This window comes from Schistocerca piceifrons, chromosome 2 (genome assembly GCF_021461385.2).
Source record: "Schistocerca piceifrons isolate TAMUIC-IGC-003096 chromosome 2, iqSchPice1.1, whole genome shotgun sequence".
NCBI lineage: Eukaryota > Metazoa > Arthropoda > Insecta > Orthoptera > Acrididae > Schistocerca > Schistocerca piceifrons.
Genome location: NC_060139.1, coordinates 121829765 through 121854466, shown reverse-complemented (window position 1 = coordinate 121854466; position 24702 = coordinate 121829765).

The window sequence follows — 24702 nt, the reverse complement described above, 5'->3', positions numbered from 1 at the left end:
ACCTAGGCAGCAAAATAAAAGGGGATTCCTGACAAATTTCAAACATAGGACTTAATCTGAGGAAGAAATTTCTGTTGACGTATGTTTGGAGTGCATTGTATGGTAGTGGAACGTGGACTGTGGAAAAGACGGAACGGAAGAGAATCGAAGCATTTGAAATGCGGTGCTACAGACGAATGTTGAAAATAAGTTTGACTGATAAGGTAAGGAATGAGGAAGCTCTCTGCAGAATCGATGAGGAAATAATACATGGAAAACACTGACAAGAAGAAGGGACACGATGATAAGACATGTTTTAAGACTGCAGGGATTAACTTCCAAGGTACTAGAGGGAGCTGCAAGGGGTAAAAATAGTAGAATAAGACAGAGATTGGAATACATACAGCAAATAATTAAGGACGTAGGTTGCAAGTATTACTCTGAGATGAAAAGACTGGCAGAGGAGAGAAATTTGTGGCGGGCCGCATCAAACCAGCCAGAAGACCGAAGATTCAAAAGAAAAAAAGAAAAAAAAGGGCAGGGCCTAATCTTCCACTTCCGTTAGAACGGTGTACTCAGCGTTGCGCCAGAACATACCGTCTGTCTACGAGGTGCGGTAATCAGAATGTGTGCAGTCAAAGAAAACTCGGAGCGTCCTAGGCAGTGAAAAATGAAGTCACGAAACCAACTTTTACATCTCTGAAATCTCTCACGATTTACTTTGATCAAGAGTTGCATACGGCTTCGACAAGACTTCGACAAGTGTTGGTGATATAGTTTTTGTTGTGCTTAAATATTGCAGTACACAATGCAAATACATGATGAAGACGGTCACGTGAAATTGCTCATGTTATGTAGTTACTTCTACTGGCGTTGGATGTAGTAATATCGACGCTCACTTAATATATTGTAGAGTACCTTGGTTTCTATAATAGCCTGAGATCTCCTTGATATCGATGTGTGTAAATTCTAAATGATAGGCAGCCGTACTCAGTAGTATTCCTTACAAAACAAGTATTCCGATTCCTTCAGAAATGCGTGAGTAGGATCGTGGGATCTTAGTGGTTTGTCGAATGCACACCAAATAATTTAAAAAGATTTGATGATATATTCTGCACATTTTCAGCTGCGTGCAAAGGGAATTATGGCATAGGAAGATGCAGTGACGTTCTGGGAATAATGTGTTTACCTCTGAATCCACTCAAGCATCTAAAATGGTCAACCCCGTTTGCAAAAGTGATGAAATATCAGCTTTGAAGGGAGGAATCTGCTAGTCGCTTTGCAAGTGTTCTTGCGGCAGTAGGTTTTTGTGTCGGTTTTAGAATTGCGACGTCAGTTCTGGATACTGAAATCGGTGCTACCCAGAGACACGAAATACAGTAGCCATGAACAGATGCCTGGTACTCCTCATTTTTGTCTGGTACCCCTCATTTTCAGCTTGATTGGACTTCTCTCATACTCTTGCCAACTCCACAGAAGAAATCCTTCATAGTTTCACTGACTAACAATCCCAGGAAAGGAATATAGCAGGAAATAACTTACCTACAACCTTTTCGAAATTTGCAGTAAAAGACTTCCAATTTGCAGCAGAACATACGCTGAAATGAAACTTCAAAACACATTAGAACTATGCATCGGACCACTAATTGAATTGGAAGAACGAGAAAAATAGGCTTCTTCAGAGAAGAGGATCACATGCATCACACTTCATTCTTCAGTAATGGTAATATGTGAGGAATCCAAATAATGTCGAAATACCAAAAGGAACTATTAACAGCTTAGGACATAAAAGCATGAGAACTACGTGGATTGGTCTATCAAAACAGGGAGCTACTCACAAAGGTCTATGGAGCCGATAACTCTCAACAATTAAAAGCTTCATACACAGCGTGAAAATCTATCCCTAACCCATTACTAGTCCTAGCTTACAGTTGCCTGGGATCATCATCATATAAATACGTGACTAGATTAAATGAGAAGCCGTTCAAACACTTGCCCTTCTCCATTCCGCCAGCAAAGTGAATAGCAAAGCAGTTTGTAAAAACAGATGCTTGGCAGCTTCAGACCCGTACTGCACAGTAGCTCGTAGACTGCACAGTAAGAACTGGTGAGCAAGTGACGTAAAATTCTTTGCGTGTTAGGAGACTTATTTTTCGACAATAAGAGGTGAGGTAAGCAGGAATGTGACAGAAGCTGCTTTCGGGTGCATCGGCAGAGGACCACAACGACGAGTATCCTCATTCTAAACGTCTCGGTGATTTCTGGTTCGAACCGGGAGAGCAATTGAGCTGACTACTTTTGCACGAGTGAAGGTCGCTTCACTTTACTCTCCGAGCCTAAGTTCAAGTGCGGTTTCGGGAAAGGGCAGGGCATGGGATCACTTTGGAAATGTGAAATATATTAAAGCAATGGCGTTAATTATCAGCATCGGTACACTACTTCATTGTGATTAAACAACCACGCTTTTCATTTTACGAGCACCGACGTGTTTTGCGAAGTAATGGCGTAATACGACCTACTTATCGTGTCTGGCGTTGTTATCATCCTGTTCGTTAATGAGGCTGTATTGAAGAAGTGCTCCCAGTTTGACAATTACGGTTCATTGTCCGAACGAATGCTTGCGTAATTTCACGTCTGTCTGATTCTGTTTGTTATTACAGGCCAAGAGAAATCATTTGAATTCGGTAAAATATTCATTTGCCAACACTCGGATCTGTCGTTCTTCGTTGTTTTCTAAGAAGACGCATTGAGGAAAAATATATGCTTTATACCATTTGTAATTCCAGTGATGTCCTGAAGTCATGTTTGTGAAGTTAGTGAAGAGAACGATGCTGCCTAGACATAGTTCAGCTTGAAGATTCTGAAAGTGACATCCACTGATTGTCTAGGCTGGCACCAATGTAAACGAAAAAAAAGAAAATGTGGTAACCGTTTTCTGTGCTGTGCGTAATTATTGACATCGATTTGTAGCAGCTTTTTGGAACATAACGCAATATTTTGGAGAAAGCTATTTATTGACACATAACCAGCACGGATTCAGAGTTACCTTTCTTATGAAGCACATCTCGTATTAATTCACACGAAGTAGTGAGTCCTGTCACCAGGAGATCTCAAGGTGATTTCATATTTCTAGGTTTACAGAGGGCTTTTAACGTAGTTCCCCACAAGGAGCTTCTAATAAAATTGCATACTTACGCAGCATCGTCTCAGCTGTGAGACTAGATTCGCGATTTCCTGTCAGAAAGGTCACAGTTCGTACCAATTGATGAGAAGCCTTGTATTGAAATAGGGGTGATAACTGGGGTTCCCCAATGAAGTGACATAGGTCGTCTGGAGTTTTTAATTTCTATGAACGATTTAGGAGACAGTACGAGCAGCCAGCTTAGACTGTCATTTAACGTCTAGTAGTGTCATGGTAAGACAAGGTATCTATATAATGCGGAAAGCAACAACTGACTCTAAAGAATAAAAAGTGTGAGGTCATCCACATGCATACTAAAAAAATTCATTAAATCTGGTTACATAATAAATAAAACTAATCTATTAAACTAAATCTATTAAATTGTGAGGAGCCTAATGACAGGTTACAATTTCAAAAACCACAACATGAAAATCCACCGTCGGAACCACCTACAGTAGAAGAAATAGAAAAGATTATCAAAGCATTGAAGAACAACAAAGCACCAGGTGGGGATGGGATAGTGGCAGAAATGTGGAAACTAGGGGGCTTATCAGCATGTCAGAAAATTCACAAAGTAATTAAAGACATTTGGACAAAAGGAATCATACCCAGTGACTGGAAACAAGCATTGATCCGCCCTCTCCATAAAAAAGGAGATAAAACAACCAACAACTACAGGGGCATATCCTTGTTACCAGTGACATACAAAATTCTTTCTAAAGCACTTTTAAATAGAATAGAGGAACAAGCAGGACCTAATATAGGAGATTATCAAGCAGGGTTTAGAAAAGGTAGATCATGTGCAGAACAGATTCTTAATTTAAAAACAATTTTGAGGGTGAGAGCTATACAAAATAAAAATACAGTAGTTACTTTCGTAGACTTCAAGAAGGCCTATTACTCAGTTGACAGACAAACACTATTCCAGATACTTTATGAATCAGGGATAGATGCAAACACCAGAAGACTTGTTGAACAAACGCTCACAGATACAACATCAAGAATTAAGTTTCAAGGCGAAATTTCTGAACCATTCAAAATCAAAACAGGAGTCGACAAGGTGACGGACTGTCCCCAATTCTCTTTAACTTGGTTTTAGATAAAGTAGTAAAAACATGGGAAAACACATTAAAAAACAGAGGCACAAAGGGTATAAGCATGGGCCAAGGAAAGAACAAATTTGAAGTAAAATGTTTAGCTTTTGCGGATGATATGGCATTGATAACTGAAAACCGAACAGACGCAACAGTTATGCTTGATATGTTACACGAGATTGCTGAAAAGACTGGGCTAAAAATATCCTACGAAAAAACCGAGTATATAGAACACAAACATAATACAGAAAAGTTCATGAAAACAAAGTATGGAAAAATTAAAAGAGTTGATAGATTCAAATACCTGGGGGAGTGGATCCAAGCCAATGGACTGGATAACACAACAAATAAAGAAAGAATACAAAAGTTGGAATTTGCATATAAATTAACACAAAACTACTACAATAAGAAATCAATATCCATACAAGCAAAGATTAAACATTATAATTCAGTTATTAGGACACAAGCAACATATGGATCAGAGTGCCTAACATTGAATAAGAAAGGCGAATTAAGAAAACTAGAAAAAAGAGAGAGAAAAATATTAAGAAAAATTCCAGGTCCTGAGAAAAACAAGGAAAACAGGTGGATTAAAAGGAGAAATGAAGACCTATACAAAAATACAGAAAAGATCACAGATACAATGAGGAAGAGACGGCTAAAATTTTATGGACATTTAAAAAGAATGGAAGAAACACGGATTACAAAGAAAATTTTTAATTACGTTAGTAAGCTGAAAAACACTGTAGGATGGATAGAAGCAGTAAAGAAAGACGCCAACAAAATAGGTGTTACAGAAGAAATAATACGTGACAGGAATAACTTTAGGCTACTTATAGAAAACGCAAACTATGAAGAAGATGCGCCAAAACCTCGACCCAAGAGAGTGTGGACAGATGAGCAGAGACGAGCAGTTGGCGAGAAAATGAAGAAGTACTGGGAAGAACGGACGAAAAAGAAACACCATAAGTCTTAAGTTGTATGCGGTCCATAGCTGGCCAAATTCATAATAAAAAAAAAACTAATTTTAATGTAGTAGACTGGAAGAAATACCTATGGATTACGATTACAGACAACTTAAATTGGACTTATCACACAAGAAATGTTGTGGGTAAGAGCAACGAGAGAATGTTGGTTATTACCGGAAGACACAGATGATTGCAAACAAATATTTCAAAGAGACTGCCTGCACTGCGATTGTCCTTCCTCTCTGGTATCATAAGCGAGGTGGGGTGGCGATCATTAAAACAAATCTTGTCACGAAATTTCAATCACTAACTTCCTCCTCCGAATGCGAAAATATTTGTTGCCTCTCACCTACATACGGAGAAAGGATCATAATGGTGAAACACGAGAAACCAGAGCTCCCACTGAAGATTTAAGTGTCTCCCATAGACAGCATTCCAGAAACGACAACATTCTAGAAACATTTGACTGTGGCACTAACTTAGATCCCATGCCTACATACTTTATGAGCTGTTAAAAAATAAAAATAAAAAACCGTACTATTCTCTTTACTGAGGACTCTGCTACATGGGTCAAAACTTACTGATAAATTGCAACTACGTCCTGGAATGGTGTGCGAATGCACGCCGTTCTTTTAGCGAGCATTGCTCCTGTCAAGTTCGGAAATCAGGCATGATTCACATCTGCAGCCCGCTAGCAGCTCTGCTGCAGAACACACTCCACGTGGGCAACTCTTACTCGGCAGGAGCGGTACTAATATTCCCATCAGGACATACAGATTTATGTTTCCCTGTTTCCCACAAACCTCTTAAGGCTAATGCTCGGACGGTTTCTTCGAATAAGTCTGTACTGACTTCGTCCTCTGCTCTTGTCCAGTGAGCTAATGACTCCGTCACTAATGACTCTTATCTGTCGAAGGGGCATTAGAGGCTAGCCTTACTTCCTTCCATCCACAGAGGCATTCCCACGGCAGAGTCAAAGTCTCTTTGTAAAGGCCGTTTACGCTAAATGTTTCCCAGCTAGGGCAATTTCAGCTAACCAAAATGTGTCAGGTCGGTGGCGCATCTCCGAAATGAACTCATGATGTGCATAAAGTTTAAGAAATAATTTTTTTGGGTTTTCTTTTTGTTGGTAAATAGGTCAAAGATTGCTTGTTATAAAGACACTCGTCCAAATTTTTCCAACCACTCAAAGATAAAAAGTGGAGTCAATAGGGAAAGACCTGCATTATTTAATTGATACTGTGAGGACGGGCAGAGGAACATGCAGCCACGTTTACAGAACGGAATAGACAAATATCCAGAATATCTATAATATTATCCTCCGAATGGACTCTGGCCTACGCCACAGGCTGCTTGGGGGAAGGGGTTTCCTAGACGTAAATATTAGTTTAGCGCACAATTTCGTAGCGTTTCTATTTTTCATATTGGTATTTCGGTTGCTATTGGTTTGTTTATCGACTGTCATTCTCATTTTGTTATCTAAAGATAGTGAGTAGAGCTGTGGCCGTCATTAATGGAGTGCCAAGTGGAGAAATCCGAATATTTCCGACATCTTCTTCTGTTTGAATTCAGTTGAGGGTTGACAGCAGCAGAGGCAGCCAGAAACATTTGGCCCTATATGGGGATAATGCCGTTGGACATTGCACGGCGAAAAAATTGCTTTCCCGTCTTAAGGAGGATCGGTTTGACATTAGTGACTCTCAACGTTCAGGAGGATCTTCGGGTTTTTATGAAGATCGTTTAAACGCATTGATCCCCAATGATCCACGCCAGTGTAGTTAAGAACTGGCAAATGCTATGAATTGTGATCGTTCCATCATCGTGCGACATTTGCATACAATAGGGAAGGTTCAACAATCGGGTATATGGGTACCGCATGCTCCAAGCCAAAATCACACAAATCAGCTGGTGGCCATAAGTGCATCTTTGCATCCTCATGATCAGCAGACTCGCGAACAACATCGACCATTGCTACCCAGTGTATACTTACTCATTGCGAGAAATGGTGTGTTTATGATGACATATGGAAAAGAAAGGAATGGCTAAACCCAAACATAGCAGCAACTCCCCGTAAAGACCTGCGAACGTCTACAAAAGATTATATTATGCATCTGGTGAAAAAGCGAAGGCTTGGCATGGGTGTGTCCTTATCGTAAGTTAGTTTAAGTTAGATTAAGGAGTATGTCAGCCTAGGAACCAATGACCTCAGCAGTTTGATCCCAAAGGAACGTACCATAAATTTCCAAACAGCGATGGTGCCGTGTACCACAAATTGCTTCAACGAGGTGTAACCATCACTGCTGACATTTATCGTCAACAAATGAGACATCTTCAGGCGCAGTCCAAGACCAACCACTGCGTGAAGTGATTCTACCCTACGATAAAGCCCACCCGCATTCTGCTAGACTGACAAAAAACACTATACAGGGATGGGTTGGGAAGTCACTCTGCACTCACCTTATTCACCCGAGTTTGCGCCCTCAGATTTTCACCTTTTCCGGAACAGCCTTCAAGGAATTTCCTTTCTGCGTGAAAATGCGCTCCGAATATGACTCGACGTGTTCTTCGCCTCAAAACCTCAGGGTTTCTACAGTCACGGAATCGAGAAATTACTCTAGCGTTGACAACGGTTGTAAGTAGTGAAAAATTTTTTTGTGGTAAGTTTCTGTGGGACCAAACTGCTGAGGTCATCAGTCCCTAGGCCTTCGCACTACTTAATCTAACTTAAACTAAGTTATGCGAAAGACAACACACACACACACACATGCCCGAGGGAGGATTCGAACCTCCGACGGGGGGAGACGCGCGAATCGAGCGAAGCAAAGCGCCTAAGACCGCGCGGCTACCCCGCGCAGCTGTAAGTAGTGAAGGAAAATATATTATTGATGACTAAAGTCTCTGTTATGTGTATCTGTGTGAAGTAATGGAAAAACGCCACGAACGTATGCACCAACCCAATACTTTGAAGGGGGTTAACTGTTCCTCCACTTTCATGACAATAAAGAACACTTCCCTAAATCTTGATCGGAATTGGGAGACTGGAAGTGTTATTGCAGTTTGCGACTGAGTCAAACTCTAACATTACGCTGCGTCATTTTGCATATAGTGACAATGGGCAGCTATCCACAACATATTACATACACTATGTGATCAAATGTATGTGCACACCTGGCTGAAAAGTTTACAAGTTCATAGCGCCCTCCATCGGTAATGCTGAATTCAGTATGGTGTTGGCCCACCATTAAACTTGATGACAGCTTCTACTCTCGCACGTTCAGTGAGGTGCTGGAAGGTTTCTTGGAGAATGGTAGCCCATTCTTCACGGAGTGCTGCACTGAGTAGAGGTATCGATGACGGTTGGTGAGGCCTGGCACGAAGTCGGCGTTCCAAAATATCCCAAAGGTGTTCTATAGGATTCATGTCAGCACTCCGAGCTGGTCAGTCCATTACATGGATGTTATTGTAGTGTAACCACTCAGCCACGAGCCGTGCATTAGAAACAAGTGCCCGATCGTGTCGAAAGATGCAATTGCCATCCCCGAATTGTTCTTCAACAGTGGGAAGCAAGAAGGTGCTTAAGACATCAATGTAGGCCTGTACTGTGATAGTGCCATGAAAAACAAGAGGTGCAAGCCCCCTCCATGAAAAACACGACCGCACCATAACACAACCACCACCGAATTTTGCTGTTGGCACTGCACACTCTGGCAGACAACGTGTAACCTCCCCCTCACTTATCGGCCATAATGACAGTGAAAAATTAAACCGCATGTACCTAATGGAAATTTGGGTAAAGCAATCGTCACCGAAGTTAATCTGTCGGTAAAGAGGGAGGAAAGGGTTACATCTAAATGAAAGGAAAAATGCAAATGAAACTGGTGGAAATTAATTTTGAAAAGGGGTAAAGTTAATAAAGAAAGTAAATGTGCTGCCGTTACGTCAACAATTAACTAGCGGTAATTAGATATTTGAGATTTGGGGGAAATTATGGTCGCCAGTCCTATGGACAATTACTATAGTAACTGAAAAAGAAAGGTTATTACACATATAATTAGTACTAGAAGCGCGGCAACTGAAGGTTGACACGTGTAGTGTGAAAACTGAAAGTTTGTCAGAAGTAATAAATTTCGCTACACTCTGACTCAATTTAGCAAAAGAATTAATAAAACCGGAAAGTCGAAAGTTAATTTAGCGACTGAAGTTAATAGTGAGCTTTCTTTCTGAAGCACATCGAAATTCAGTAAAATACGGTTAGTCTTGGACTACCTCAACAATCATCTCAAAAGCTACTTGAATCTACGCAATTTAGAAATAAGAGATTTAACTTTGAACTTGAATTAAATGATTCTGAAAAATTAACAGTAGTAAAATTTAGTACGTACCAAGCTGAGCTGGAGTGACAGGTAAGCTAAAATATGCAAACAAAACTCACACTCTTAATTTGTGCTTGTGTAATCTAAATATTGTAGCCATCTATGAATACCTTAACTGAACTTTGAAATTAAAGCAGTGAAATCGAATGCTTTTACTTTAATGCTGGCGTTTGACTTTCAACGACACTCGAGTTCATTCCGGAAAAGGAAGGGACCCTGCTTGGTAATGCAATTGGGACAATGAGCAACAAATGTTCATGCTTAAGTTGCTGTAATTATAGTTACGAAAATGGAACAGTTTGAAAAGCTGAGGTCTGCCATACAGTTCTAAAACTTTACGTGCTTCCAGTCTTCCATGTTGGTTGATTGAAGGTTTGAAGCCGTCGATCGATGAGGTGGCGACAGTCACTCATTGTCGGCCGTCGCTGTTGCAGAAGCTGGATGTTGGCGCGCCTTCTTCTCGACACGGTCACCAGGCGAAACGGGCTCTTGATGTGCGCCAGCTAATGTTTCCCGTCCGCGACACCGTGTCAGAAACTATCATAGCAAGTCGAGCGCAATTACATGCTGCCAAACCCCGAAAGCGCGGCAACTCGTGGGAGCTTCACACCACCCACCTGCTCCACTGCACCACCCCAGCCAGACCCCCTCTGCTCAGCCCGCGCTGCACGCGGCAGAGTTAACACTACCAAAGATCCTAAACACTTTGATTCTTCACACGACCTATCGATGTAATCGTTCGATAGCACTTTTCCCTAGGCAAGACCCAGCGTAAAAATACAAATAATATTTACGAAACAAACCAATTATACATCGACATAAATGCATAAATATATATATACAAATAGTAAAACAATTACAATATGTAAAGACACAGAAATGTCACACATTCAGGTAACAAAAATAAGGAAAACAAATTTATAGTACAATAGATGGAAATAGGAGGATATGCATTTCCGGCGTTACAAACGTTCACCGGGCATTCGCCATACCCACACCCTGCCATCAGATCGCCACATTGTGTACCGTGATTTGTCACTCCACACAACGTTTTTCCACTTTTCAACCGTCCAATGTTTACGCTCCTTACACCAAGCGAGGCGTCGTTTGGCATTTACTGGCATGATGTGTGGCTTATGAGCAGCCGCTCGACCATGAAATCCAAGTTTTCTCACCTCCCGCCTAACTGTCATAGTACTTGCAGTGGATCCTGCTGCAGTTTGGAATTCCTGTGTGATAGTCTGGATATATATCTGCCTTTTACACATTACGACCCTCTTCAGCTGTCAACTGTCAACAGACGAGGTCGGCCTGTACGCTTTTGTGCTGTACGTATCATTTCACGTTTCCACTTCACTACGACATCGGGAACAGTGAACCTAGGGATGTTTAGGAGTGTGGAAAACTCGCGTACATACGTATAGGATACAAGTGACACCCAATCACCTGACCACGTTCGAAGTCCATGACTTCCGCGGAGCGCACCATTCTGCTCTCTCACGATGTCTAATGACTGCCGAGGTCCGTGATATGGAGTATCTGGCAGTAGGTGGCAGCACAATGCACCTAATATGAAAAACCTTGCCGTTGGTGGGGAGGCTTGCGTGCCTCAGCGATACAGATGGCCGTACCGTAGGTGCAACCACAACGGAGGGGTATCTGTTGAGAGGCCAGACAAACATGTGGTTCCTGAACAGGGGCAGCGTCCTTTTCAGTAGTTGCAGGGGCAACAGCCTGGATGATTGACTGATCTGGCCTTGTAACATTAACCAAAACGGCCTTGCTGTGCTGGTACTGCGAACGGCTGAAAGCAAGGGGAAACTACAGCCGTAATTTTTCCTGAGGACATGCAGCTTTACTGTATGATTAAATGATGATGGCGTCCTCTTGGGTAAAATATTCCGGAGGTAAAATAGTCCCCCATTCGGATCTCCGGGCGGGGACTACTCAAGAGGACGTCGTTATCAGGAGAAAGAAAACTGGCGTTCTACGGATCGGAGCGTGGAATGTCAGATCCCTTAATCGGGCAGGTAGGTTAGAAAATTTAAAAAGGGAAATGGATAGGTTAAAGTTAGATATAGTGGGAATTAGTGAAGTTCGGTGGCAGGAGGAACAAGACTTTTGGTCAGGTGATTACAGGGTTATAAATACAAAATCAAATAGGGGTAATGCAGGAGTAGGTTTAATAATGAATAAAAAAATAGGAGTGCGGGTTAGCTACTACAAACAGCATAGTGAACGCATTATTGTGGCCAAGATAGACACAAAGCCCATGCCTACTACAGTAGTACAAGTTTATATGCCAACTAGCTCTGCAGATGATGAAGAAATAGATGAAATGTATGACGAGATAAAAGAAATTATTCAGGTAGTGAAGGGAGACGAAAATTTAATAGTCATGGGTGACTGGAATTCGTCAGTAGGAAAAGGGAGAGAAGGAAACATAGTAGGTGAATATGGATTGGGGGGAAGAAATGAAAGAGGAAGCCGCCTTCTAGAATTTTGCACAGAGCATAACTTAATCATAGCTAACACTTGGTTCAAGAATCATAAAAGAAGGTTGTATACCTGGAAGAATCCTGGAGATACTAGTAGGTATCAGATAGATTATGTAATGGTAAGACAGAGATTTAGGAACCAGGTTTTAAATTGTAAGACATTTCCAGAGGCAGATGTGGATTCTGACCACAATCTATTGGTTATGAACTGCAGATTGAAACTGAAGAAACTGCAAACAGGTGGGAATCTAAGGAGATGGGACCTGGATAAACTGAAAGAACCAGAGGTTGTAGAGAGTTTCAGGGAGAGCATAAGGGAACAATTGACAGGGATGGGGGAAAGAAATACAGTAGAAGAAGAATGGGTAGCTCTGAGGGATGAAGTAGTGAAGGCAGCAGACGATCAAGTAGGTAAAAAGGCGAGGGCGAATAGAAATCCTTGGGTAACAGAAGAAATATTGAATTTAATTGATGAAAGGAGAAAATATAAAAATGCTGTAAATGAAGCAGGCAAAAAGGAATACAAACGTCTAAAAAATGAGATCGACAGGAAGTGCAAAATGGCTAAGCAGGGATGGCTAGAGGACAAATGTAAGGATGTAGAGGCTTGTCTCACTAGGGGTAAGATAGATACTGCCTACAGGAAAATTAAAGAGACCTTTGGAGAGAAGAGAACCACTTGTATGAATATCAAGAGCTCAGATGGCAACCCAGTTCTAAGCAAAGAAGGGAAAGCAGAAAGGTGGAAGGAGTATATAGGGGGTTTATACAAGGGCGATGTACTTGAGGACAATATTATGGAAATGGAAGAGGATGTAGATGAAGGTGAAATGGGAGATAGGATACTGCGTGAAGAGTTTGACAGAGCACTTCAAGACCTGAGTCGAAACAAGGCCCCGGGTGTAGACAACATTCCATTAGAACTACTGATGGCCTTGGGAGAGCCAGTCATAACAAAACTCTACCATCTGGTGAGCAAGATGTATGAGACAGGTGAAATACCCTCAGACTTCAAGAAGAATATAATAATTCCAATCCCCAAGAAAGCAGGTGTTGACAGATGTGAAAATTACCGAACTATCAGTTTAATAAGTCACAGCTGCAAAATACTAACGCGAATTCTTTACAGACGATTGGAAAAACTGATAGAAATGGACCTTGGGGAAGATCAGTTTGGATTCCGTAGAAATGTTGGAACACGTGAGGCAATACTAACCTTACGACTTATCTTAGAAGAAAGATTAAGAAAAGGCAAACCTACGTTTCTAGCATTTGTAGACTTAGAGAAAGCTTTTGACAATGTTAACTGGAATACTCTCTTTCAAATTCTGAAGGTGGCAGGTATAAAATACAGGGAGCGAAAGGCTATTTACAATTTGTACAGAAATCAGATGGCAGTTATAAGAGTCGAGGGGCATGAAAGGGAAGCAGTGGTTGGGAAAGGAGTGAGACAGGATTGTAGCCTCTCCCCGATGTTATTCAATCTGTATATTGAGCAAGCAGTAAAGGAAACAAAAGAAAAATTCGGAGTAGGTATTAAAATTCATGGAGAAGAAGTAAAAACTTTGAGGTTCGCCGATGACATTGTAATTCTGTCAGAGACAGCAAAGGACTTGGAACAGCAGTTGAACGGAATGGACAGTGTCTTGAAAGGAGGATATAAGATGAACATCAACAAAAGCAAAACGAGGATAATGGAATGTAGTCAAATTAAATCGGGTGATGCTGAGGGAATTAGATTAGGAAATGAGACACTTAAAGTAGTAAAGAAGTTTTGCTATTTAGGGAGTAAAATAACTGATGATGGTCGAAGTAGAGAGGATATAAAATGTAGACTGGCAATGGCAAGGAAATCGTTTCTGAAGAAGAGAAATTTGTTAACATAGAATATAGATTTAAGTGTCAGGAAGTCGTTTCTGAAAGTATTTGTATGGAGTGTAGCCATGTATGGAAGTGAAACATGGACGATAACTAGTTTGGACAAGAAGAGAATAGAAGCTTTCGAAATGTAGTGCTACAGAAGAATGCTGAAGATATGGTGGGTAGATCACGTAACTAATGAGGAGGTATTGAATAGGATTGGGGAGAAGAGAAGTTTGTGGCACAGTTTGACTAGAAGAGGGGATCGGTTGGTAGGACATGTTTTGAGGCATCAAGGGCTCACAAATTTAGCATTGGAGGGCAGCATGGAGGGTAAAAATCGTAGAGGGAGACCAAGAGATGAATACACTAAGCAGATTCAGATGGATGTAGGTTGCAGTAGGTACTGGGAGATGAAGAAGCTTGCACAGGATAGAGTAGCATGGAGAGCTGCATCAAACCAGTCTCAGGACTGAAGACCACAACAACAACAACAATGTTTAAGGGGGTGGCCGGATACTTAGCGTACTTACAAGTAACGTATTCACATTTATGGCGATCTCTTTGATCTACAACCAAGGCACCAGTCCTCCATTTGAGGACCGTACAGTTCAGTCTCATAATACGGCAAATTTAGTTTGTAGATCGTTGGGCCGAGTTGTGCTGTATTGGAACCTGTCATGGAAGCAATAAACAGAGGATCCTTATAGTTCGCTATTGAGTACTGAATATCACGTACGGAAAGACCCGAAGAGATCTAAGTCTCTCCTGATTGCTGTTTCCATAATCCATTTTTTTCTTTCCAGAGCAATTCTTAACTTGCAAGAACACGCCGTATCTGAGTACACAGTGAATTTCAGAATGCTGCAACACACAGATGTTAGCGGTGTTGGTTTCTAAATGTACGCATAGATTGTAAATGCAAAATTTAAATTCCTTTGAAGTATTGTGGTAACATAAGGTGCGGCTAGCAAGTACTACGCAAACTTTGCGGCTTCTAGAAATTTATATTTAGTTGTGAACTGTACACAATAAATAGGTGTTAGCAAAGAAGGAGTACAATCAAAAATGCCGCCGCAAATCATATTTCCTCGGTTGCACACATCAAATGTGAAGTCAGGGAAAAGTATAAAAATATGGCAAAGAACTAATCACTGTTAATAAAGGTAATTCAGTACCAGAGAATGTCATGGCAAAAGTTTGAAAGCTCCATCGACTACTGATGCATTAGCTGGTGGGAAGGTGACGTAGCAAATGAAAAATATAATAGATGTTTCAATTCCTGTGCTTCTATTGCGGCTTAGGAACTTAAAAGTTACTTATCATAATAGGCAGACAATATCCATATCCATGTGCCAATTGTGTTCAAAACTTGTGTACAACGTTTGTGATTCTGTTGTATTTCGTTTTTTGTTACTTGTGTCATCGATAGTTACGATGCCACAACGTAGGTGCACACTCTCGTAAGTTGGCTCTACGAAAGAAGACTGACTACGCCGACCACAGCGCCCTCTGGTCGACGCTTGGAGCTCAGGGAGTGCCGTCTTGATTTCGGCCCATTTCATCAAGAGCAGACGGCCTGGAAATATCGTTTCTACTACCGAGTGCGCTAGCTTGCTATTGAGACTTTGTATTGGTTAGGTTAAGTTGGAGTTTGAACAGCAACGAGTATTTGTTAGTTTTGAGATCATACAGAACAGTCATCCTAACTTCACAGGATTAGACATGGACTACGGCTTCACACCTACGTGCTCATTCTAGCGAAAGTTGTGTATGTATTTGATTTTTACTTGTGTTTTTGACTGTATTAAGGGTGTTAAAGTTACATACAGTACCGAATAGCTTCACCTCTCCTGCTCCTACTCGCTTCCTTCACTCTCGGCCTATATTACAGAAGCAGTTCACAAGAGCAAACCCAGGCACCGCCTATCCAGGCGGGATACAAAATTACCTTTGCTAATTTGCACTTTGTTTTGTTACCTTACTCATAGGCAAAGCGTACAACGGCAGTTAATGAAGAAATACTGAACAAACACTTTGCGCTTGTGTGACGCACAAAGGGGTAAAGCTGGCGATTAAACTGTGAGCAGACATATCCCGACCTCATAAACACTTCCCATATCCTGTAGATCATAAACGCAATCCACTGTCAATACGCGTACCGAAAGATAATCGATAACGATTTCAACAGAATGTATTCCTTTGGCGAGTTAACGCAACATCAAAGCCGTTTTTTCCTGCCGTATCGGCTTGCTAAAGATTATTTGGCGCCAATGCTGTCATTGAAGTATTTGAGGGTTGTATTGAAAATAAAGTGACTCGGAGGAACCGCAAAACCATCATGTGCCGCTGACAACTGTTTGTTTGCTTTCCTTCTATGTTGTTAAGTCTTCTTTGGTTTCTCGCGGAGGCTGCGAGAAGATTAGTCTAATCCACCTGTCAGCGCAGGGAAAACACGAAATGTCATTTGAGGAGACCAGAGGTCGTACACTGCTCAGGTGATCGGAAATGTATAGTCAACTGAAGATCCCTTCCGTCAATAACCACGAAACCTAGCCAGCAAGTTCCAGTTGACAATATACACAAGACTCGCTATGCTATGAAACCTGTCAGTTTTATTATAATATCGTAACGCACCTGCTTATCTTGTGACCACAATGGTTTGAACTTAATCCTAGGTTTTACATTTGTATTTATAACTGGTTGTAATAGTTATTTATAACAGTTTATTGATAACAGTTTAATAAGTCACAGCTGCAAAATACTAACGCGAATTCTTTACAGACGAATGGAAAAACTGATAGAAGCCGACCTCGGGGAAGATCAGTTTGGATTCCGTAGAAATGTTGGAACACGTGAGGCAATACTGACCCTACGACTTATCTTGGAAGAAAGATTATGGAAAGGCAAACCTACGTTTCTAGCATCTGTAGACTTAGAGAAAGCTTTTGACAATGTTGATTGGAATACTCTCTTTCAAATTCTGAAGGTGGCAGGGATAAAATGCAGGGAGCGAAAGGCTATTTACAATTTGTACAGAAACCAGATGGCAGTTATAAGAGTCGAGGGGTATGAAAGGGAAGCAGTGGTTGGGAAGGGAGTGAGACGAGGTTGTAGCCTCTCCCCGATGTTATTCAATCTGTATATTGAACAAGCAGTAAAGGAAACAAAAGAAAAATTCGGGGTAGGTATTAAAATCCATTGAGAAGAAATAAAAACTTTGAGGTTCGCCGATGACATTGTAATTCTGTCAGAGACAGCAAAGGACCTGGAAGAGCAGTTGAACGGAATGGACAGTGTCTTGAAACGAGGATATAAGATGAACATCAACAAAAGCATAACGAGGATAATGGAATGTAGTCGAATTAAATCGAGTGATGTTGAAGGAATTAGATTAGGAAATGAGACGCTTAAGGTAGTAAATGAGTTTTGCTGTTTGGGGAGCAAAATAACTGATGATGGTCGAAGTAGAGAGGATATAAAATGTAGACTGGCAATGGCAAGGAAAGCTTTTCTGAAGAAGAAAAATTTGTTAACATCGAGTATAGGTATAAATGTCAGGAAGTCGTTTCTGAAAGTATTTGTATGGAGTGTAGCCATGTGTGGAAGTGAAACGTGGACGATAAATAGTTTAGACAAGAAGAGAATAGAAGCTTTCGAAATGTGGTGCTACAGAAGAATGCTGAAGATTAGGTGGGTAGATCACATAACTAATGTGGAGGTATTGAATAGGATTGAGGAGAAGAGGAGCTTATGGCACAACTTGACTAGAAGAAGGGATCGGTTGGTAGGACATGTTCTGAGACATCGAGGGATCACCAATTTAGTGTTGTAGGGCAGCGTGGAGGGTAAAAATCGTAGAGGGGGACCAAGAGATGAATACACTAAGCAGATTCAGAAGGATGTTGGTTGCAGTAGGTACTGGGAGACGAAGAAGCTTGCACAGGATACAGTAGCATAGAGAGCTGCATCAAACCCGTCTCAGGACTGAAGACCACAACAACAACAACAATTGTACTAATGGGAGTAGATCGTTTTGACCCACTAATGCAACCAGACAGGCGCACAGTACTCTCTTGGTATACTCAGCAACAGAGTACTGTGCGTCTGACTGGCTTAACAACCCACAAGTAAAAAAGATAGGTGTACGGCTTAACGAGGCCATGCGCGTTGTTAGTGGGCCAATAGGCTCAACTCCCACATACTGGCTACCTATGTTGAGCCACATTCCACCTCCTGATTCAGGTGGAAGAGAGCGCTACTGCGTGAATATCAGAAGTTTGGTAATAACACAGACCTTCCAGTAATGGACGACGTATTCCCTGCGGGACGAAAAAGACTAAGATCAAGACATCCGACTCTCATCACAGCCAGCATGATCATGGAAACAATTCAATACCATCGATGAATGGATACGGTGCTGGCAACAAAATTGTTCTCCACAATCCCTGAAGCTGCCTCGCATCCACAAGTCACCTCCTGGATTCGACCAGTCTCAATATGCACTACCTTGAACCGCATCCGAAGAGGTCATGGACGATGTGCAGACACTCTCTGCAAGTGGTCCAATTTTCATCACCATCTTGTGACTGTGGTAGGCAACGACAGACAATTGCTTATATTGTATTGACATGTCCCGCACGTGCCTACAAGGGTCGTTTCGAAGGTTTTGTGACAGCGACGAGTGATGTTATAAAATACGTAAAAGACCTTGATATCCATATACAGTTGTTGTCATTTGTGTTATTTTATGCTGGAGAGCTGTGTTTAAAAGTTGACGTGTGTACTATAATAATAAAAAATGTGATACGTATAATTAAAATGGAAAAAAATTAAAGGATAATACAATTGTATTATTAGTAAATGTTCTGTGTGTACGAAATTGTGCTATTCTTCACTCACTTTACCTTGCGTCGCTTTTGTGTGTGTGTGTGTGTGTGTGGCCACTACTATATGTATTTTAATTCTGTTTGTCGTCTTCTGAAAGTTCTTATACTTCTGTTAATCTTACGAAATAGGACTGTGGTCTTCCTCTCTGACATTTCAATTGTAGATGCAGGCAGCGGACTCCCAGGACTCCAGTGCCTCTCAAGCTGAAGGAAATCCTCCCAACTTGGTTCAACTTCTATAAAAATACTTAATACCGTTATTAAGTCTTCTCTTATTCAGAATTCCATATAATACAAACCACTCGTAACACGTCATACTTCGAGCAGTACATCTTAACCATCCTTCTACATACGAGACAGTGAAACAAAATCGTGAACAAAGAAAAGTGAATTATGTTTTTGTTCATTTGTCTGCACCTTACCGCGCATTCATAGTTAATGACTTTGCCGACGTTTACGGTCGGTCCTCGCTTCTGTAATTATCGCTGATTCCTTTTTTAAAATAAATTTTAACTTTGCCGTATCCTGGGGGGTCTTTCACCATTACACATTGGTAAAAGTTTTATAATCTTTGTATACGTATTGTCATACGACAAACAATAATATAATTGACATTTGGAACAAACGGGGCTACTGCCGGATGTTTGTGTCGCTCTGGCACAATATTTCGGCCACGTAACTCGTTGCCTTCTTCAGGTGCTACCTGAGACTGCCGTGTTGGAGGGTTTTTTTTTTTCTTTTTTCTTTTTTAGCACTTTTCATTCCTTCCCATAGGGGGAAGGTGGGCCTCTCTAGAGCTTGCTTTGCTCTTTATAGGCCGAAGGGGTATAGGGGTTATTATTTGGTTATTTTGTTTGCATATGTGCTATTGGATATTGGGGGGGGGGGGGGAAGTTATATCTCCCAGTGGGAATTTATTTGCAGCAAGTTCGGGGGGACAGCTCCGGTATTCACCTTACGGCCTGAGGAAAACCTGCAAAACCCGGCCAGAGCTGCTGGTGTTGCCACCTTTGGTTGTTATTTCTTCTCGTTCTTGTGTTCCATTGCGGGTGAGAAGCGGTAGCGTCGGCGGAAATTGAAGTTTCCTTTTTTCCGCTGTCGCTCCTCCTCCTCGTCCCAGTAGCGAACTTCTTCCTCTATTTTTTTCCTGATCGGTCGGTATACCAGCCAGCTGACCTGGTCCTTGTTTCTCTCTTCATGGTTTGGGCATACTCCTTCCATGATCTCGAGGTGTTGGAGGATCTTGTCCAGTATTTATGCCCAGAGGGCGCTGGGTGCTCTCTTTGCGGTCCACGCCCGCCTGGCGCTGCATGTAATGTGTTGTCTCTTCCCCGGTGCTGGACAAGATCCTCCAATACGACAGTCTCAGGTAGCACCTGAAGAAGGCAACGAGTTACGTGGCCGAAATATTGTGCCAGAGCGACACAAACATCCGGCAGTAGACCCGATTATTCCACATGTCAAGATCTCGCCGGGAAAGCCTGAAGACTTACAATAACATAATTGTTAAATCAAGAAGTTTAGGATTTTTATCCTCCCGTGGATTATGACATCAATTAGGACGGAGTAATAGCTTGAATGGAATAAGAATAAGGAAAGAACCATTCTAGCTTAATCGACAGTGAGGAACCACGGAAAATCTAAATTTCATCATTAACCACGCGCAACTTTGCGTGGTTTTCTATTTATTCGAAAATAAAATGGAATTTATTCAAGAAGTAACGAAGATAGGGATTAACGTCCTGTCGAGATCGAGGCCACTGCAGGCGGAACACCTACGAGTAGTTCACTTAGCACTGCATAGACCTGTATCTACAAGAACAGTTCTTGATGGGAGAGAGCCACGACTGCATATAGTCACTCGGAGTAAAGAAACTTCTCTAGAAACACAAACTACTGCATAATACACTCTAAGACAAAAAAGAGTGACGCACCACGAAGGAATTATCCGAATGACACGGAAACTGGTAGATGTATTGCACATGGACAGACAAAAAAATGATTGCAGTTTCAGAAAAAATGGATGATTTATTCAACAGAAACAGCTTCACAAATTGAGAAAGTCATTAATGTGTTCTCCTACCTCTGGTCTTTATATAAGCAGTTATTCGTCTTGGCATTGATTGATAGAGTTGTTGGCTGACCTCCTGAGGGATATTGTGCCAAAATCTGTCCAATTGGCGCGTTAGATGGACAAAATCTAAAGCTTGTTGGAGGGTCCTGCCCATAACGCTCCAAACGGTCACAATTGGGGAGAGATCCGACGGCCTTGCCGGTCAATGTAGGGTTTGGCAAGCACGAAAACAAGCGATAGAAACTCTCGCTGTCAGCGGGCGCACATTGTCTTGCTGAAATGTAGTCCGAGGATGGCTTGCCATGGAGGGCAACAAAACGGGGCGTAGAACATCGTCGACGTACCGCTGTTCTGTAACTGTGCTGCGGATGACAACCAAAGGGGTCCTGCTATGAAATGAAATGGCACCCCAGACCATCACTCCTGGCTGTGGATCCGTATGGCAGCCGACAGTCTCGTTGGTACCCACCACTGTCCGGGGCATCTCTAGAGACACCTGCGCTGGTCATCGCGGCTCAGTTCGAAACGAGGCTCATCACTGAAGACGATTCTACTCCAGTCAGTCTGTAGACGCCCCGTGGGTACCTGGAATTCAATTCTAGGGACACTTTATTATCATACTGCGTTAAACTTAATTCCATTGGACAACTTCGCTACGCATTTGGATTTCAAGGAGCGACCTGCCTCTCAGTAGGTCCAGCTGACGCTCACACAGAGAAGGGTAGCACGAATGGTCACAGATTTGTTTGGTCCATCGGAGAGCCTCACAAAAATGCTGAAAAACCTGAACTGGCAGACACTTGAAGACAGAAACAGAGTTTCAAGAGTCAGCTGTAAATGACGAACCTAGGAATATCTTCCAACCACCTAAGTATCACTCCCATACAGACCGCTTAGAAACAATCAAACTATCTGTAGCGCGCCCAGAGGAATTTAAAGAATTCTGCTTCTCGCGCTTCTAATGTTTTCCACATTTAATTTTTACTTAGTTTTACAAGAATTAATACAAACATCACCTAGAACCTCGTCTTGATAACGATGTGGTTCAGCTACGTTGTCTCCAGTGTTAAATCGTACCGAAGCAAAAGGCTGAAGAAATTAGAGTTCATGCAACAATCACTTGATGAGTTTGAAAGGAAATTAGTTTTACTTAATTTTCTCGATGTAATCGATTATATTTCTCTTTCTCTCGTTGTTTAGAAGATAAACTGTTTCGACTAAGTCAAAAATAAACATTTGAGTTCGGCAACTGAGCATAATGTTAAATAAATGATGAAAGTTACGGCTGTTTTGAACCATTTATTCCATCTTGATTGAGATTTACTGCTAGTGAGACAGAACGGCTCACACTATATCTTTACAACAACCGATATCAGACACGACTTCTTCTTAACACACGTCATAAAAAAACTAAATTAAAAAAAGAACAAAGCTAATACATATCATAGTAACTCTTGAAACTAACAAGAGACATACATATTGACAACTTATTCCAGTGTTTTATTTTGAGATTTCATAATTAATAATTCCAACATCAATACCACAAAAAAGTGACATGTTACTTGAAAAATAATGAAATCATCATTACTTATGCTTGATCCATTATTTGAACATACAATTATGTAATTTGAGAAAAATGTCTACGTACTGTGTGGTCTAATTCTCAAACTGTATCGTTGAAGTGCAAAACGTGACGAAAGTAGGACCACTGATCAATTCCACTAAATTCTGTATGCCAAAGGAACGGGAAGAAATCCTAATCGTAGTACAGAGGGAAACACTTCCTGCCATGCACTTTATAGTGGGTTGCAGAGGATAGACGTAGATGTAAATATGCTCTTTTCAAGATCTCTGATGTCATATCTTTGTATATGACTTATTTTTGTTTCTGTTTCTGGCGTCTACAACATATCTCTTTGTCTGTTTTTTTTATGACCTTGCCGGCCGCTGTGGCCCAGCGGTTCTAGGCGCTTCACTCCGGAACCGCGCTGCTGCTCCGGTCGCAGGTTCGAATCTTGCCTCGGGCATGGATGTGTGTGATGTCCTTAGGTTAGTTAGGTTTAAGTAGTTCTGGGTCTAGAGGACTGATGACCTCAGATGTTTAAGTCCCATAATGCTTAGAGCCATTTGAACCATTTTTTATGACCTTGAAAAGCGAACTCTGTAAGCGATGAAGAGTTGGTTTTGAGTTCCCATGTAATAGAACACTCAATATTTGGTGAGAAAAAATGCTTTCATATATTTCCAGTGTCTGCAGGAAACGAATCGTCAATTATGAAATCAATTTCGTGTGTATGCAGTGCAGTTGAGTTACGGGAAGGATTCAGCAGCTCATCCACGGAAAAAGCATCAAGTCATAATGAAAATGACAAAAACGCTCTTAACAAAAGAAATTATTTACCGAAACGCATCGTGCGTAAGGTAAATTATACAATAAAAACTATGATTGTCAGTATCATGTGTTTTGATGATGAAAACGAAACCGTTGTTTAGACTCATGCTTTAATAACCATTTTATAATAGGCAAAAGAAAAAAAAATTAGGTTTTACACATCATAGCCGAGCTCATAAGCATACACACACCACACACACAAACACACACACACAAACAAACAAACAAACACGCGAACACAGGTGCAGGCGTTCAAAGGTAGATCGTACATCATCGATAATACATTGTTAAGTAAAACGAAGATAGAAATGACTGAAAATAGGCAAAGTAAACTAATTTTTCGCTCTTTCGCTTCTAGTCCCTTCTATTATCCGAAACGTACAAACACGAAACTTCGACCTTTAAGGAGGTTAATGACGCGTGATTTTCAGTTCGAATTCTCATCATTGTGTACATTCAAAATTACTTTGGTGCGATACTTCTCGATGGAAATATTACGTTCATTTCAAAATATGAATCTTTGGTTAAAGTATGTAACTTAATTGTTCGTGTATGAGATAGAGTATCAACAAGTGTAACTCGAGCTGTAATCATACAACACTCAGCTAGCTCTGGTCGTTTACCGGATCCAGAATGCTACAGACAGCGGATGGCAAGATGATGCGATCTTTCTGGACTTTCGCACCTGGAAGAAGAAATTAACGTGTGGCGAGTATCATTATAGTCGAAGTGCTGGCTTGAATTTTAGCTAGTCGGGGCTGCGATGTGAAGGTACAGTCTCGGTATTTACCCGAAAATATTTATGAAGACAGCAGAAAACTTATTTCAGGACGGCCAGAGGGAGATTTGAACACTGATTCTCCCGAATTTAGAATTTAGTGCCTTTAAAACTGCACCATGTCTCATGGTGATCTTGTAACAAAAGGATTTGCTGTAGTCGGGTAGTTAGTGAATGAGGCGTTTGCAAAATATCGGACCAGATAGTATCAGACTGACAGATACCTAGCAGGAAGATCTAAAACTGACGTCGTTAATGGAGAGTCGCCGTTTAGCGACAGGTGACACTGATGTAAGAGTAATAGGAATGCCTCTTTACAATTGGCGATTTACAAGCTGGGTAAGAATTGTATCGATCAGCGAATAGTTGACACCGCCGCTGCTTCGCGGGCCTGCAAGCAGACAGCGATTACGGCGGTGTTTCGCAAGTGGTGACACCGGCCCCAGGGTGCGTCACGGGCCATTCGCTTTACACGGCACAGATAAAAACTTCCGCGAACGGCCGCCTGACTCCTTGTAAGAACTTCCGTTAATCACTCCGTTGCTTTCTTCTATTGCGCAATGCCACACATCCAGATATTTTGGAAATTATTTTTGGTGATGAAGAGGGTCAATAA